General features: G+C 38.7%; 1 protein-coding gene across 1 annotated transcript in view; it reads left to right on the top strand.

Moving 5' to 3' along the window:
- The first annotated feature begins 2,124 nt into the window (after positions 1 to 2,124).
- LOC122663722 (zinc finger CCCH domain-containing protein 55-like) overlaps positions 2,125 to 16,404 on the top strand; it is a 36,424-nt gene continuing 22,144 nt past the window's right edge. The window contains exon 1 of the mRNA XM_043859359.1: positions 2,125 to 2,264. The gene's annotated coding sequence lies outside the window, so the exon portion shown is untranslated. The remainder of the gene's footprint in view (positions 2,265 to 16,404) is intronic.

Raw genomic sequence — 16,404 nt, 5'->3', positions numbered from 1 at the left:
TTCTGCGGGTCTGTTTGACCAAGCTCTCACAATCCCCCTCCACGTGAACTTCACAAACTACCAGGTGGATAATCAGCCTAATGAACCATAGATTGATACAGTGCTTCTAGTTGACTCGGGGTCCTCTCCCGATTCGTTGGTTCGGAGGCCTGTGAGAGAAGGCCCAGTGGATTGTGATAGTAATGCCTCTATGGACTGGGAGGGAATTGATTGTTTAAACCCTGTGACCTCGCATTTGGGCCTTAATGCTGGCTGCTTCTAGGACCTTTTGACCGATCCTCCCCTGAACCCATATGTGTCATTTCCTGTGGCACACTCTGAGCCTTTATCCATCACCTCACCTACAGAATCCTATGATGACTCATTTATGAATGCCCTTTTGACTGAACTAAAACCTGACTCACTTTCAGTTGATGTTTTACCCAAGGAAAGAGAACAACTGGACACCTTGGAAACTGGTGGATCTTCTACTCATTCTCCCCCCCTCTACCCTTGGACCTGGACTCTCACTTTGGCATTACCTCTGACCCTGTGCTTGTTACTTCTCATCCCCCCCCACCTTCGGAGTTCTCTGTGGGCATCCCCCTAGGACAATTTAATATCAAAAAAAGAAAAATCTCTTTCTCTCCTTTTCCCTCTTCTATCTCTTTTGAAACTATTTCTCGACCATTATCTTGCTTCCACGCGTGACCCTACCCCACGTTTTCAATTTCTTCATGCCTGGATTGATGAGGTTTCTTTCTCACCATACATTTGGTTCTTCGAGCTTCACTGATGATATCAACATCCCACCTAGCTTAGCAACTGGCATCTCTCGGGGATCTCGGTCACTGAATCCGAAATCAGACTCCAGGAGTAAGACTGAGAGGCTGGTCATACATTTTTTTGTTGGATGGAAGGTTTTTGTTGTTTGCTGCAGGGAATATTTTATCTTCTACGGTTTGGGAACTAGAATTGTACAGCACCAGGACTGGTCTAAATTTTGCAGCGCATATAGGTTTGGAGCGCATATAGGTTTGGAGGTCAAGGAGATTTGGTGCTCAAATCAAATGATTGCTAATGCTCTTCCATCCCCTACTACCTATCCATGGCCTTGGCTATACATTAAAGATCTAATGTATATAAGTGATAGATCTCTAGATATTACCTTTACTAAGTCTAAAGATAACTTTTGTTTAGCTATAGTCCTTAACCTTGCGACTTATGCGCAAGACAAACAATATGTATTCTATCAAAATCCTTAAGTATTCTCCTTTTTATTTTCATCACCAAAAAAAAAAAAAAAAAAAAAACAAAGAAAAGAAGAAGAAGAAGAAGATCATGAGAGAAGAATGCTTAAATAGAGTTTAGTAATGTCATTGAATTGAGGGTTGGCCCTTTTGGTCTATTCAAACGTGGGCTCGAATAGGGAAGATGATGAGAGAAGAATGCTTAAATAGAGTTTAGTAATGCCATTGAATTGAGGGTTGACCCTTTTGGTCTATTCAAATGTGGGCTCGAATAGGGTTGGGCTTGGGACCATTGTCCCATTGTTAGTCCCCCAGGGTGGACCAGGCCATGGTTGAGGTTTATCATAATTAGAAAACTGAATCGGCCAAAGTAACCGAACAAAACGAACCGAAGCAAATTCCTATTTGACAAAATTGGTTGAAAATCAGACTGTATCAGATAGGGCAAATTAATTGACCAAACAAAACCAGACTAAACCCAATACAAACTGGATCAATCTGATAATACTCAAAACTGAATTTGGCTCAGTCCAACTAGATCAAAACCGGATCGAACCAAACCGACCGTTTGACATCACTTAATTCTTAATGTGTGCAAGTGTGCAATCCATCCCGGGTTATTATACCTAATAGTCTATGCTCGGGAGGAAACTTCAATGCTTTCTTGGAGAGCACGGTTCTGACTTACACAAATCTAAAACCATCTGGGACGTTAGTTTCATGGGACAGCACTGTAACTACTTCTGAACACCGTCGATTTTTAGACCCACAAGATGGAAAAGGTAGATCGTGCAGGAACACCAGATATTTTTTTCTCCGACTGCATAATAAAGATGCCCGTGCCCCCGTCGGATGGCATAACAGGGTATGAATTCGCTGTGTCTCACTCTCTCTCTCTCTCTCTCTCTCTCCCTCTATAGCTCTCCTCTGCGCAACAATGGCGGAACGTCTAAGTCTAAACTCTTCACAGCTTCATATCGATTCACTTGAAGGTTCCTTACTTTCGTGTTCAAGAACGGCTTTCTTTGATCATTGGTGAGTTTTTCTTATATTTATACATATTTTTCGCTTTTCATTCTTCGATTTCGTCCTTTTAGGGTTTTTCATTATGATGGTTTATTGTTTACCTTACCTGTAGTCTGAGCTAAGTTCCGTGCTATCGATCTCTATGAAATTTCCCATTGGGTTGGTTGTGTTTTTCTTGATAGGGTTCGTTGATTCCCGAGCATATTTGTTTGGATTTCTGATGTTTCGATGTTTCTTGGGTATGATTGATAGCTTGGGATGAGCTCCGTATTCGTTATTGTCCCCTTTTTCTGTTACAACGCCCAACATATGGGGAGATAATGTGGTTGAATTGGAACCAAAGAAAATTGATGCTCATCGGTAGTGGAAGAGTTTGACAGTGTTTCCCTTTAAAAAATGTTTCTTCTTCTTTGAAATCTTGTATTTTTTTGGTTGTTCTTCATTCAGAAAGATTTTAAGTTATGCCCTGATGTTCTTTTCGATGGTTTATGCACTTTTTATTAGGTTCTGCATTTTTTTTCCTTCTATTTTTCTTTCTGTTCTGGTGGTTTCTTGTGTTTGTGATCTCCTGTGCTTATATTTTTTATCATCCACTTTACTAATTTAGCCTATAGGGTGAATGGGTGGACGGGAAAAAAGGGTTTTGCTCCGTGTAACTACAATTTGTTATACTGAGTCTGTCACCAAATTTGCCCTCCTCTCGTACAGTAAAGGATGGTCTTCCTTGTCGTGCAGGGAGGGCAAAAAATGGTAGTGCAGGAAAATAATAATAATGACTTTTTTTTCTCTTTCTTATATGGTCGGTGTAACAAGTAGAATGTTGAGAGAATAATTCGTATGTATCTTCTTATTGATCTTCAGTATATATATACAACAAGCTATACAACAAATCCCACGATCAGCTCCACAATCATGGGAGCAGTTACAACCGAATGATGGCTAGAATGGCTATACAACAAATCCCACATCCAGCTCCTCAATCATAAGAACTGTTAGCATTGAATGATAGCTAGAGTTGACTTAGTTCAATTGGAGGTGACCATATTGATGAAGACTCGCTTGGTAATTTCAGCTCATGCTTGGATGACATTGGGTAACGGACTTACAGTGGACAAGAATGAAGTACACTTGGAACAACAGAAGAACTGGAGACCATAGTTGCCTGCAAGCTGGATGGAGTATTGGTTAATGAATGGTGATTGTCTTTGTTCAATTCTGCTGAGGTTTCTTTTGATTCCCCAGATATTTCTGACCATAGTCTGGTTGTTCTCCATATCAAGCCGTATGTCTCCTTCGGCTCCAAACCATCAAGGTTTTTGACATGTGGACTACCTCAAAATAGTTTAAGATGTGTGGGGCAAGTCAGTGAAAGAAAAAGTCTCTCCTTTGATCATTTTTGCCCCAAAACTGAGAGAAGTTAAAAACTCTTTGAAGATATGGAGCTCCTCTACTTTTGGTAACATTAGGTCTGCAGTGCAAAAGTACAAATCTGATTTAGATACTATTCAGCAAAGGCTTCAGGTTGGTGTTAGACTCTAGTTTGGCAGACGAGGAGAAGGTCCTTTTTAAGAGATATGACCTCCTTGCCAGGGAATAGAGCTTTCTTAGACAAAAGTCCAGAATTACATGGCTCAAGCTAGGTGACTCCAATTCAGGCTTGTTCCATGAAGCCCTAAAATCTCGGCACAATGCTGGCACCATTTCCAAACTAGTTACAAGGGATGGTATTGAGATGTTATAGGCAGAGGAGATTAAGAAGGAATCACTTGACTATTCCTTTGGGCAGTTCAAACCGTCCTACCTTCCTATCAGAGTGAGGATTCCTGAATCAATTTCTCTCTGAGGAGCACCAGGACATGGTTGGGGCTGTTCCCACTAAATATGAGATTTTCACAGCTATTAAATCAACATGAATTTCTTCACATCACCTTGGGATATTGAAAGGTGATCTTGTTCGTGTTGTGAAAGCTTCTTTATGAATCTGAGTCAAATTAAGGAGGTACACCGAACTTTCCTGTGCTCAATTCCTAAGGTGTAGGGGGCATAATCTATCACAGAGTTTTGGCCTATAGTTCTTTGTAATTTCCTTTACAAACTCACTGCCAAGCTCCTTGCCAACAAACTTAAAAAAGAGGTGGATTTGGTTAGTGAAAACCAATCGGCCTTTACTGGAGGAAGGTATTTTTGACAACATCCTCCTATGTAATGAGCTTGTTAAGGGGTTTAAACCGAAACTCCTACTTCCCGTCTGCCATGATGAAGTTGGATATCCATAAGGCTTATGACTCTTTGAGGTGGGATTCCAGGTTGCCATGATGAAGTTGGATATCCACAAGGGTTATGACTCTTTGAGGTGGGAGTTGCTTAACGGTGCTTAACGGTGTTTTAGTTATGATGTGCTTTCCCCCTGGGTTTATTACATGGGTATATCATTACATCTCCTCAGCCACTCATCTATTTTGGTGAATGGAAGCCTGATTGGTTTGTCTACAAGCATTCAGTGTAAGGTGGACCAAAAGCTTGTTGATCTCTTTCTTAAGTGTAAGGACACTTAGTTATCTCACTTAGCCTTTGCAGATGACCTTATGGTTTTCACGAAGTGCTAACCATTCTTGCTTGGCTTCAGTGATGGGCATCCTATCCTCCTTTACTGCTATATAGGGCCTTCAGGTTAACAGGCATAATCTTCGATATTCTTGGCGGGCATCTCAAATGAGGAAAAGGATAGATTGAGAAGCATCTTAGGTTTCTCTTTGGGTCACCTTCCTGTTTAGTACCTCGCTCTTCCCTTGATCTCTTCAAAGTTGTCAGCTCTCCATTGCTCCCCTATCTTGGACAACCTCAGGAAAGGACTCCATTTTTCAAAAGTAAAACGTCTGTCATATGCGGGTCATCTGAGATTGGTTCGATCAGTCATGCAAAGCTCCTACATATATTGGACCTGGGGTCTTTGGTTTGCCTCAATCCATCATGCATAGGTGGAATCCTTGAGTGCTTTTCTATGGTAAGGCATCGGCAACAAGAGGTTCCTTCATATAGAGGTTGGGTTTATGCTTGCCTCCTTAAAGGGGAGGGAGGGCTGGGTTTGAGGAGGTTAATCAGACAGGAATTGTCAAGTTGGTATGGAAGCTGGTTTATAAGGGAAGAAGCATCTGGGTTGAGTGGTTCTACTCTCGCAACCTCGCTTAGTACTCTCTATGGATTGTCTCTTGCCCATCTGAATCTTCCTAGTCTTGGAGAAAAATCCTAAAGCACTTGATCTTTGTCGTTGATGTAATCAAGTCCAGGATTGATGATGGGTCCTCTACCCTCCTTAGGTTGGACAATTGGCACTCGCATGGTGTGTTGATCTATACATATGGTGACGGAATCAGGTATGACTTGGGGATGGACAAATTGGCTAAAGGTTTCCTCCATTAGCCTTGAAGGTGCTTGGAGGCCAGTACCTTCGTCTTCACCTAGCTTGTTCGAGTCCTGGGGTGTTCTGCTAGTGATAAGCTAGAAGATCCCGTGGGAGTGGTGGTTAGTAACTTGGACAGAAACAGGCTTGGACATGTTCTCTTCTTCCTCGGCGTGAAATCTGGTGAGATCTTCGGCAATAAAGGTTCCTTGGCAGTTGGTATGATGTTGTTTGGTTCGAAAGTCACATACCCCACCACAATTTCATTTTGTGGAGAGCTCTTCTCAAGTCGCTCTCAACGTAGAATTTTCTCTAATAGAAACAGGTTCTTTCCCCACTTCTTGCTGCTTTTGTTGGAATGCTTTGGAGGGCATTCATCACTTGTTCTTTGCATGCCCCTTCTCTCATATCCGGGACGGGCTTCTTCGTAATTGGTGGCCAGGTAGAAGAAGGATCCTTGATTTTGACAAGGAATGGAAGTAGCCCAGGAGAAGTTTCAACGAGAAAACATGCATTTTCACGGTGGGTAAGATTGTCTTTTGTGTAGCTATCTATTACATTTGGATGGAAAGGAACCTAAGAAGTTGGGCTAGGTGACAAGAACTTTCCAATAGATTTGGGACTCTTTATCTCCTTTGATGTTTGGGGCATGATTGATCTTCATGCTGACTCTTGCTTCAATATCCCCAAGAATAGGCATATTGCTTCTTCTTGGGATCTCCCAATCTGGTTTAGGGTGATGCAGATAGGCGTTGGATAAGTTAGGAATTATTTTATTTATTTTCTTTTCTTTATTTCAGCCGTAGATAGTAGTGTTTGAGTCGAAGTTTGTTCAGTTGAGTCCATAATAGAGTCTAACTCTATTTCTGTTTCAATTAGGATTTTTTTAAAAAAAAAATTTCAGTTTCAAAGTAGGAATAGGATTTCTTTTCTTTAAATTCTATAAAAGAGCATGTACTCCCAGGATGGAGATTAGTTTTTTGGAATGATTTTATTTGGATTAGTTTGATGGCTGCCATGAGCTGTGTTACCTCCCCTTCTGCCTCTGTGTTGTTCTTTTTCCTTCTTCACCTTCTTCTTATCCCTATTCTCATCTGCTTCCCCCTGTTCAAGGCTTAACACTGTTTCTGGGTTTTCTATTTTGTTGAAGGTTGAAGAAGAAGACAAGTTCTTTAATTTGCAAGTAATGGCCTATTACCTTAATCACACAAAACCCCCTTATTTTCAGATGTTATTCTGTTTATCCCCATTTAAGTGTTTCAATTCCAAAAATACCCCTCCCATTAACACGTTATAGCCCCATGCACTTGTTTCTATTTTTCTAGTTGATTCCATTAAATTACTGTTCTGCCACTCCTTTACAACTTCAGATTAATTACAATTCTGCCATTCCTCTTACAAATCTTCAAATTATTTACTATTTTGCCATCAATCCTTTTGTTTGAGTCTTCGAGTATTCGGGTGGGCCCATAGCAAACCCATATAGGGTTTCCAACCCCTCGGATTGCACCATAGGGCAGCCCTTGAGGATGTGGGCCTTGGGTTATATTTTCTTCTTCCTTTTTTCTTGCTTCTTTGAATATATTTTTAGGGGAGCTAGCCCTGTATTCTTTGCGCTTCTTTGAATATATTTTTCCATCCATAATTTTTTTTTATTCAAATATACAATTACATTGTAATACTCCCCCTCAATTTGGAGATATTTAATGGTGAAGCAACTTGCCAATAAGGGAATGAAAAAGACCTTGAACCAGTGGCTTGGCGAAGATTTCTGCCACTTGCAAGTTTGATGGTAGTATGGTACATGGGTAGTCTTGATTAACCGGATTGAATCTTCTCACGTATGAGATGATAGTCGAGCTTGATATGTTTAGTGCTCATGGAAGATTGGGTTGAAAGCAATATGAATGTTAGCTTGATTATCACAATATAATGTGGCAGTATGGCGCCGAAGATCGGATAGAAGATATGAGGGCTACTGAATTTCACATTAAGCAGAGGCCATGGCCTTATATTCCAAGTCTGCGGATAAATTAGAGATATTTTTTTTTTTGGTTGATTTCCATTGTATTGGACTATTACCAAGGAAAGTGTAATATTATATAATAATATAATGAATCCCCTAGATGTGGAGCAACCTCCCTGATCGGAATCTGAATATGCATGCAGGATTAGTGGATTATTGGAGGAAAATAAACTGCCTTTGCCTAGTGAATATTTGATAAAATGAACAATTTGGAGATCATCTTGCAAATGTGGGTCCCACTGTTGACTCATCAACTGGCTGAGGATAACCATTGAGTAAGCAACGTCAGGCCGTGAGATGCTGAGGTAAAGAAGACGACCAATGAGTCCACAGTACTTGGATGGATTGGCTCTGAGCGGACTTTCTTAAGGTTTCAGTTTCACGTTTTGCCCCATTGGAAAATAGCATGGTTGTCCACCAAGTTGTCCCTTGTCATTTAGAATATCCAATGCATACTTCCGTTGGGGGAGGTAAATACCTACCTTAGAATGAGTGAACCTTAATCCCGAGAAAGCATTTGAGATAGCCTAAACGCTTGATCAGCTCCACAATCATGGGAGCGGTTACAACTGGGTGATGGCTAGAATGGCCATACAACAAATCCCACAACCAGCTTCTCAATCATAGGTACTGTTACAATCAAAAGATATCTAGAGTTGACTTATTCAAAACTCAAATAAACAATTATACATTGTAATAGTTGATGACAGCTTAGTATAACCATGCATGGTTATATGGAGAATATCCCAAAAAAAATAAGAGGGGTAGATATTTGCCTTGCTGTTTGAATGGGGACTAGGAGCATAGCTCATCTTCATACTTTTGTACCAATTGAAGATGGACCAAGTTAGCGGAATTAAAAATTTAGTAGGAATTAAACAAAAGCAGGAATAAATGCAAAGTTGGAATTATGGAGATAAACCTTGGAATCAAAAGGCTTCAAGATAAGTGGGACAAAAACAGAGTATATGGTGTGTAACTTAACAATAGGACTAAAAGTGTGGTGGTGAAAGTTGATGATAGAGAGATACCACAAAGTGAAAATTTTAGGTACTGTGGTTCAATCATAAATAAATAAAGGAGGAGAAATAGATGATGATGTTGCCATAGAATTAGAATAGGGGGGATGAAGTGGAGGGATGTATCCACAGTGTTGTTTGATTGATGTATTCCTTTAAAACTCAAAAGAAAATTTTATTGGACAGTCATATGACCAACAATGATGTATGGAGCTAAATGTTGGGCAGTGAAGAAGTGACATAAAGAAACTTAGTGTAGCTGAAATGAGAATGTTGAGATGGATGAGTGGTAAAACTAGAAAAGATAAAATAAAGAATGAACAAATTAGAGCTAATTTAGGAATAGCTACGATACATGATAAGTTTGAGAAAGTCGTTTGAGCTGGCATGGACATGCGGAGGCCTTTAAATGCTCCAGTACGGAGGGTTGATTTGAGTCAAATTGAAGGAGCTAAAATAGTCAGGGGTAGGCCTAAAATGACTCGAGGAGAAGTGGTGAGGAAAGACATGCATGGCTTAGGACTAGTAACAAGTATGGCTTTGAATAGAGCTGATTGGAGAAAAAGCATCCATGTATAGAGCTGATTGGAGAAAAAACATCCATGTATAGAGCTGATTGTAGAAAAAGCATCCATGTATAGAGCTGATTGGAGAAAAAGCATCCATGTAGCCAACCCCGTTGAGTTGGGATATGGTTGAGTTGAGTTGATTGATAATGAATGTTAATCTGCACATCAGAATGGTTGAGGACATGGTTCGAGAACTCGACTCAACTCAATCTCGGTTTGTTTGAGAAAGCGAGTCGAGTTCCAATACGATATTAAAAAGTACACTATCTCGGCGAGATCTTGGATCTCGGGTCGACCTAGAACTCGACCCATCTACCTCTTATTTTACTTACCTAACTTGACAAAACTCGACATATCTCGGTCAAGTTCTGTCCAAAGCTCCCAACACTACTCTCTTCTTTCCCATTTGAAGCTCCTCCTTCATTTTACTTGTGGATTTCAAGACCTGACCTTCGGGAGAGGTGATTCAGCTGCACATTTGAAGGATTCAATTACACATCTTCAAGATTCATCACAAATTTGAAGGATTTTTCAAAGGTAAACTATTTTTCCCCAAATCTATTTTTTTCAACACATGAGCTTGACAATCAACACATGAGTTTGACTATCAAAGCACTGGGTCTGGTTTTGGGCCCATATTCTCAGTCCCAAACCAGCCATACATGCCTCAATATGACGGTAGCAGTGGATCTCACGCCTCATGGCAACCGCCTCTTCCATACCCTAGGATAGGGGACTTGGCATATGTTGATGACAACACTTATATGAGTGCTGTGCAAACTATGTGCAAAACTACAACAACACTATGACATTGGAATTCTTTGTGGATCGTGGTGGGACTGAATACATTAACATATCACATTTTATGTAACATTTGTTTAAAGATTGATGTATTGTACACTTTAAGTCTTTAACATTTCTAATGCTTATTTAAGTTGTTTTACATTAATTGAATGTTTTGATTGCTTTCTATTACTAAATTATGTGTAGAGTAGGGTATTTTAGTACGTCGTTGCCTATCAACCTATGGTCTGAAGTGAAACTCATATTTGGACTTTGTTTTTGCAAAATCTGATAGTGCCATTGTGTTTAAATGACCTAAAATATAGGCTGAATACCAAGTTTCAGACCCAAACTAGGTCTAAAACCCACTGAGTTGAGGCTTCGAGTCGAAAAAAAAATGCACCAACTCGGCGAGATCTCGACTTGACTTGATTTTTCCAAGGGTCGGGTTGGTACCGAGTTCCGAGTTTTAGTACCTTGGTTGAGGATTTTGAGTTGCAACCCAAGTCAATGTCACAAGAATTATACATGTGAGGAGCACCACTCAGTGGGTAATGTTTATGCCCATAAGAACTTGGTTAACAGAACCTACCATTTTTTTTAAACATCCTATGGATTTTCTAGATGTTAAGCTCAGTTGTGAATTTCATTCAGTAGCCATTTTGTTTTGGTGACCAAAGTGAAATCTTCGGATGTTTTGGTCATTTTGTATGGGAATTTCACTCCAATTTTTCTGTGAGCTATAGTGAAATTGTGCAAGAGACGCTGTTTCCATAATAATGCTATAGACCCTTCAACATTTGCAGAACTAGGTGCTCCCATCCGTAGCTTCCTTTTTTTTGAACAGCCGTCCTGGAATCCCTTTGCCTTTTCTTTTTTCCTGTGTGTGTGTAGCTTTGGCTACTAATGGAGTATTTTCATCTCCTTTACTTGTATCACTATTTCATGGGTATTGAAGCATTGACTAGGTGTCACGTAGGCGACTGACTGGGCTTCTGGGTTAGTCTCCAACTGATTAGTTCATGTATTAGGTTGTACTGTCTAGTAAGTCATTAGGGGTGACTGATTGACTTACTAGAGCCAGTTGACCAGGGTGTACATTGAGAAAATCTCGTATGCATTATTAAGTGTTGTCACCACTTATTCTCTTTTCTACCTTATAGCATGAATCCTAAACAATCGCTTATTGAGGATTTTGATTAGCAATAAATATGATTCTAAATATAGTTGAATGGTGAAACAGTATTCATGTAGAAAATGCATTTAGTTGAGATTAGGCTTAGCTGAATATGTTGAATGACATGAGAGTAATTATTGTTTGTTATTGGTATTTTGCCGTTCGGGCCTCTTTGGTAGAGGGTGGGGCCTTGGTGCAACTATTAAGGTTGCTCCATTGTGACCAAGAGGTCACGGGTTCAAGTCTGGAAACAGCCTCTCTGTGAAAGCATGGGTAAGGCTACGTACATTATGACCCTCCCCAGACCCCGTAGTGGCGGGAGCCTTGTGCACTGGGTATGCCCTTTGGGCCTCTTTGGTAATTTATTAGAAAAATACTTCTTGGTCATTGAGCGACCAAACATTTGATTGTTACTATTCAGTATTAACTCATTTGACCCTAATAGTGGGTTGTCTCATTGTTTCATCAGTAGTTTTGATTTCTTTTAGGGTGTGTTTGGTTGCTTAAATCCACAGATGGTAATTTCGTGGAATCGTGATTCTCAATTATTAAAACTGTTTGGTTGTGTAATTCCACATAATTAAGAGAACCACCTGATTCCACTTTTTGTACTATAGTTGCTTCATTCCTGAGTTCACCTTAAGAGGTGAACTCACATATGGACCACCTGATTCCATAGGACATTTAAATATTATGATTCAACCTGGAAGCAACATTTTTAATAATTAATATTTTATTTAAAAATAAAACACTGATATTTAATTAAAATAAAACACTAATAGTTAACAAAATAAAATCTTATTTTTTATTAAATAAAATAACATTTTATAGTTAAATATTTTGCTTATATTTTCTTTTTTAAAATAAAACACATAATAAAGTAAATAAAAAACTAATATTTAAATAAATAAAAAACCAATATTTCATTTAAAAACTAATATTTAATTAAAAAACTAATATTTAATTAAAAAACTAATATTAATTAAAAAGCTAATATTAATTAAAAAATTAATATTTAATCAAAAAGCTAATATTTTATCAACTGATAGACTTAGGGTAACCAAACAGTTTTTCAGGAAGATTCACGTCAAAGAATCATGATAACCAAACAGTTTATTTTCCAGAATAACGAATCCATAGATGGTAACTCTGTGGATAACCATCCAGAATCAATACAGGCTCCAACAGATTTACGCAACCAAACACACCCTCTAGGGAATGGTTTCTCTTGTGTACGTAGTATATAGAGTATTTCTGGACTGCTCATGAATATTACCACATGGCAGATCAGATGGGGCTGAAATTTTGTGGATAGGTAGACCCAGGGTCCCCTACTGACATTTCAAGTTTCAGCCAAAGCAGAGTTGGCCGAGTGGCAAAACATAGGATTGAAAAATCCAGGACTACAAAGAGGGTGCACAGACTACAGAGGATGCATACCAAATCCATGGGTGGGTATAAGATTGAATTTGAGTTTGAAATTTGACATGTGGCCAATCCAAACCATATATCTGAAAGGTCAGATGTGACTTCACTCTGCCACATGGCACAACTAGGTGACCCAGAAATACCCCTCTAGACTGTATTTTGCCTCTGTTTGTCATGTATTTGAGTGATTAGAATTGATATTTGATATAATCAATTGTTATGGAAAACAATTGAGTGGAAGGTTCCAAGCACCAAGAAAGCTAGATAGTTTTGGGCAAAAAATGCTATTTCTGCAACGTGGAGGGGTTACTTGGTTAATATTTGTCTCTTTCTTCTGGTTTACTTTACTTCAATGTCTCTTTAACGTCCATGGATTTTTCCTTGATTTTGTAGTGTACCAATAAAATTTCATTGAAGTTTTCATAAGGACCTTGGGTAAAAACTTTTACATGCTGAAATCCTAGGGAATTAATTTTACTACCTGATGGCCTGGGTTTCCCATTATGCGTCATGGAGTTCCTTGGTGATTCAGGAATGGGTTAGGGATTTTATAACCGGGGAGCTCTGTTTTATTCTGTGATTCTGCAGTATGAATTTGGGGCTGTATAATTCGGTTCAGAACTACGGTTTTTTTCCTTTTAAAGCAAGTGTTCTGACTTACTGGAGGTTTTGATTTTGATTCAAATGGGGTTAATATGTGGATTGGGATTCACCTCCTGAGAATGCCTTCATGACTGATTCTTCTTATGGTGTAAAAGAAATAGGTCGCTGTGCATCATACAATTTTGGCTATGATGATAGTTGTGGGAGGGGAGATCATTTCCTCTTTGTTGGATTTCACCAGACACAGGTAAAGGGTGGATTTATTGATGACTTCTTTTGACCATGAACATAGTTGTTGCAGTGTCTAGGCAACCCAAGGTGTTGGAGGGGGCCTGGATGTCAGACGACACCAACAAGGCGCCCTTCCAGCAAAGGGTGCGTGGACGCCTGGGCGACACCTTGACAATGACCATGAACCCATTAGGAATAGGTTAGGAATGACCATAATCACCCAAGAATTGAGCCTACTTGCATCTGAGATCCTTAATCTGGATTTTCAGATTGCATCACTCTTGCTGCAACCTTCGCCTCTATCTCTACGTCTCGTAAAATCCTATTGCTAAGCAACATAAATAAGAAGCATAATAATAAAAGGAAACCTTCTCACGCAATGTGAGGGAATTCAAATCCTATTAAACAACTTAAAATTAAAAAGAACTAATTAAGCCTGATCCCGTATGCCTACCTTCTATCTATTTTTTAGGCCCATTAAAGTAGCCCATTACAATGGAAACACATAGGATCAAAGGCCCAACACTTACATAACCCAACCCAAGGTTTGTTTCTAAAAAAATAAGTCCATTTGTGTGAGTTATCTGCATTGGTTTTCTTATATGTTTTAATGTTACTTTCATGGATTTTCCGCAACTTGATGCATGAAACATTTCTTACACTATATCTCATATAGGGACTTTGCGGTGGGGGGTTGATTCCCCTAATGTTTCTGCATACAGTTGTTTGTAGGATGTAATTAATATGCATTCCGTCCCCTTAAATTAATTGAATCTACTCCAATATTTAGTTCATTAGTTAGTTCTCATTTATGTTGTTAGTTCACTGGTTTGAGACAAATATTGCTGTATGGTACTTGATGTGTTCAATCTTTTATGCAAAGTTTTTGCATGAATGTATTTTGTTATGTCAGATTCATTTGTCTAATAGCTGGGAAATGTACGTGCTGTTTTTCATTATTATATGTCTTGTAACAATATTTTCTATAAATAAGTACTTAATCTTTTGTGGGTCTGTCATTATGTCCTTGCTTAGATTTTTCCCTTGATGAATAAGATGTCACTAGAGAAGAAAGCCAAAAATTGGGCCTAATCAGTTGTAAAACACGCATAAAAGTAACACATACAAATATAGGTAATGCCTAGACACCGAGTGGCTCCATCGCCTTGACATTTTGAATATGATTTTGGTTCTGTCTATACGAGTTTCATGGCTCATATGGCTAATATGAAATATACTTTGTTGCAGTCAAGGAATTAAGTATCGGAGCGTATCGTATCGTCTCGGCCGACACGTCTCGGTATCGGTCATGGCCGAGACGAGACAGGTCGAGACGTATCTTTTTTTTTAAAATGTAAATGTCTCGAATGTATCGGTATGTATCGACCGATACATATCGATACGATACGATACGGTCGATACGTATCGATACAGACGAGACATGATTTAAACCATTATTTTATTATTTTTGAAATAACGATACATATCGAGACGTCTCGGTAATTATCGATATGTATCGACCGATACATATCGATACATACCGAGACGTCTCGATACGTCTCGATACGTATCGGCAACTTAAAAACCACATGGGCCCAAGTCTTCTCAAAACAGAAAACTCGAGCAGGAGCAGGCTGGCGGAAAAAAAACAGTTCCAGCTTTGAGAAACCATAAAAAAACATCTTTAAACTTGGTTTTTGCCAAAGATTTGTTGAGGGCTTTGATTCCTTTGCCAAAAACGATCCTAAAGGAGGTGAAATCTCATCATTTGCTGCATCTAACAGCCCACATTCGAAATCAAAAGGTGTTCTTGAAGGGCAAGGTAGGTTTTTTGAAAAAAACTTGATTCTTTTGTTTAAATCTTTGATTTTTGGTATTTTTTTTGCTATGATTCAAAGGGAATATGTTAAACTAACTTAGTATTGCATTCTTTGTATACATTTACAAAGATTTGAGTTCAAAATCCATGTTTCTTTGCATTTTTTACCCAAAACCGAAAATTGCTTCTTTAAAATGATTTTTTTAAAAAATTTTCTTCTAAAATTTAAAACAAATGCTAATGTATATAATATATGTACTATATTATGTATAGATCTATCACATTCCAAGAAAATTATATATTTACCCTAAAATCTATCACAATAGTCACTCCTATTGTTGAAGACCCTTACAGACATGACTTTGATCCACCCCGAAATTCTTCATGGCAATTGAGTGGCTTTATATGTAAGAAATTTCATCTTTTAATCTTTTATAACAATTTCAATGTGCCGCACTTGTCTGGTTATTGATTATTCACAATTCTTAGTATATATGCATGATATATGACACAAATTGCTTGTTTATATTGTTTTTATTGTCCAAAAGTGTATTTCCGTGTGTATTTTGATCATTTTCATGCGTTTCTGCACCGATCGATACGTATCTCCGATACGATACGATACGTCTCTTAAAATCACCCGACCGATACGATACCCGATACCGATACTTAAATCCTTGGTTGCAGTACTTCCCTCGGGGTTGCTTGTGAGTGTTTTTTTTTTGTGTGTGTTGTGGGGGGGGGGGATGGTATCAAGTACATCCAAAGTAGCTGTGCACTTTTTAGACCACCATTAGATATTCATGTGTAAGATTGGATTATTATTGGGCAAGTGTTATTAGTCTATGTAGCGAGATGATATTTCTGAAGGTGTCATAAGAGCTACACCGAACTTGTCATATTTTGAGCCCTAAAAGGAAAGCTGGGTCTAAAATTGACTCATATGAACCAAAATTGTTTACTAGAGATCATTTGGTGTAAAAGATCTCTGATCAGGTGTTTTAATGCTTGTAAGTAACTCTTGAAATCTCAGTTGGTCTTATTTTGGGTCTCTAATGTAGATGCGGCTGCTTTCATTGAGATGACAGGCTTCT

The sequence above is a fragment of the Telopea speciosissima genome, chromosome 1, assembly GCF_018873765.1.
Source record: "Telopea speciosissima isolate NSW1024214 ecotype Mountain lineage chromosome 1, Tspe_v1, whole genome shotgun sequence".
Classification (NCBI taxonomy): domain Eukaryota; kingdom Viridiplantae; phylum Streptophyta; class Magnoliopsida; order Proteales; family Proteaceae; genus Telopea; species Telopea speciosissima.
This window is presented reverse-complemented; position numbering and strand designations above follow the sequence as displayed.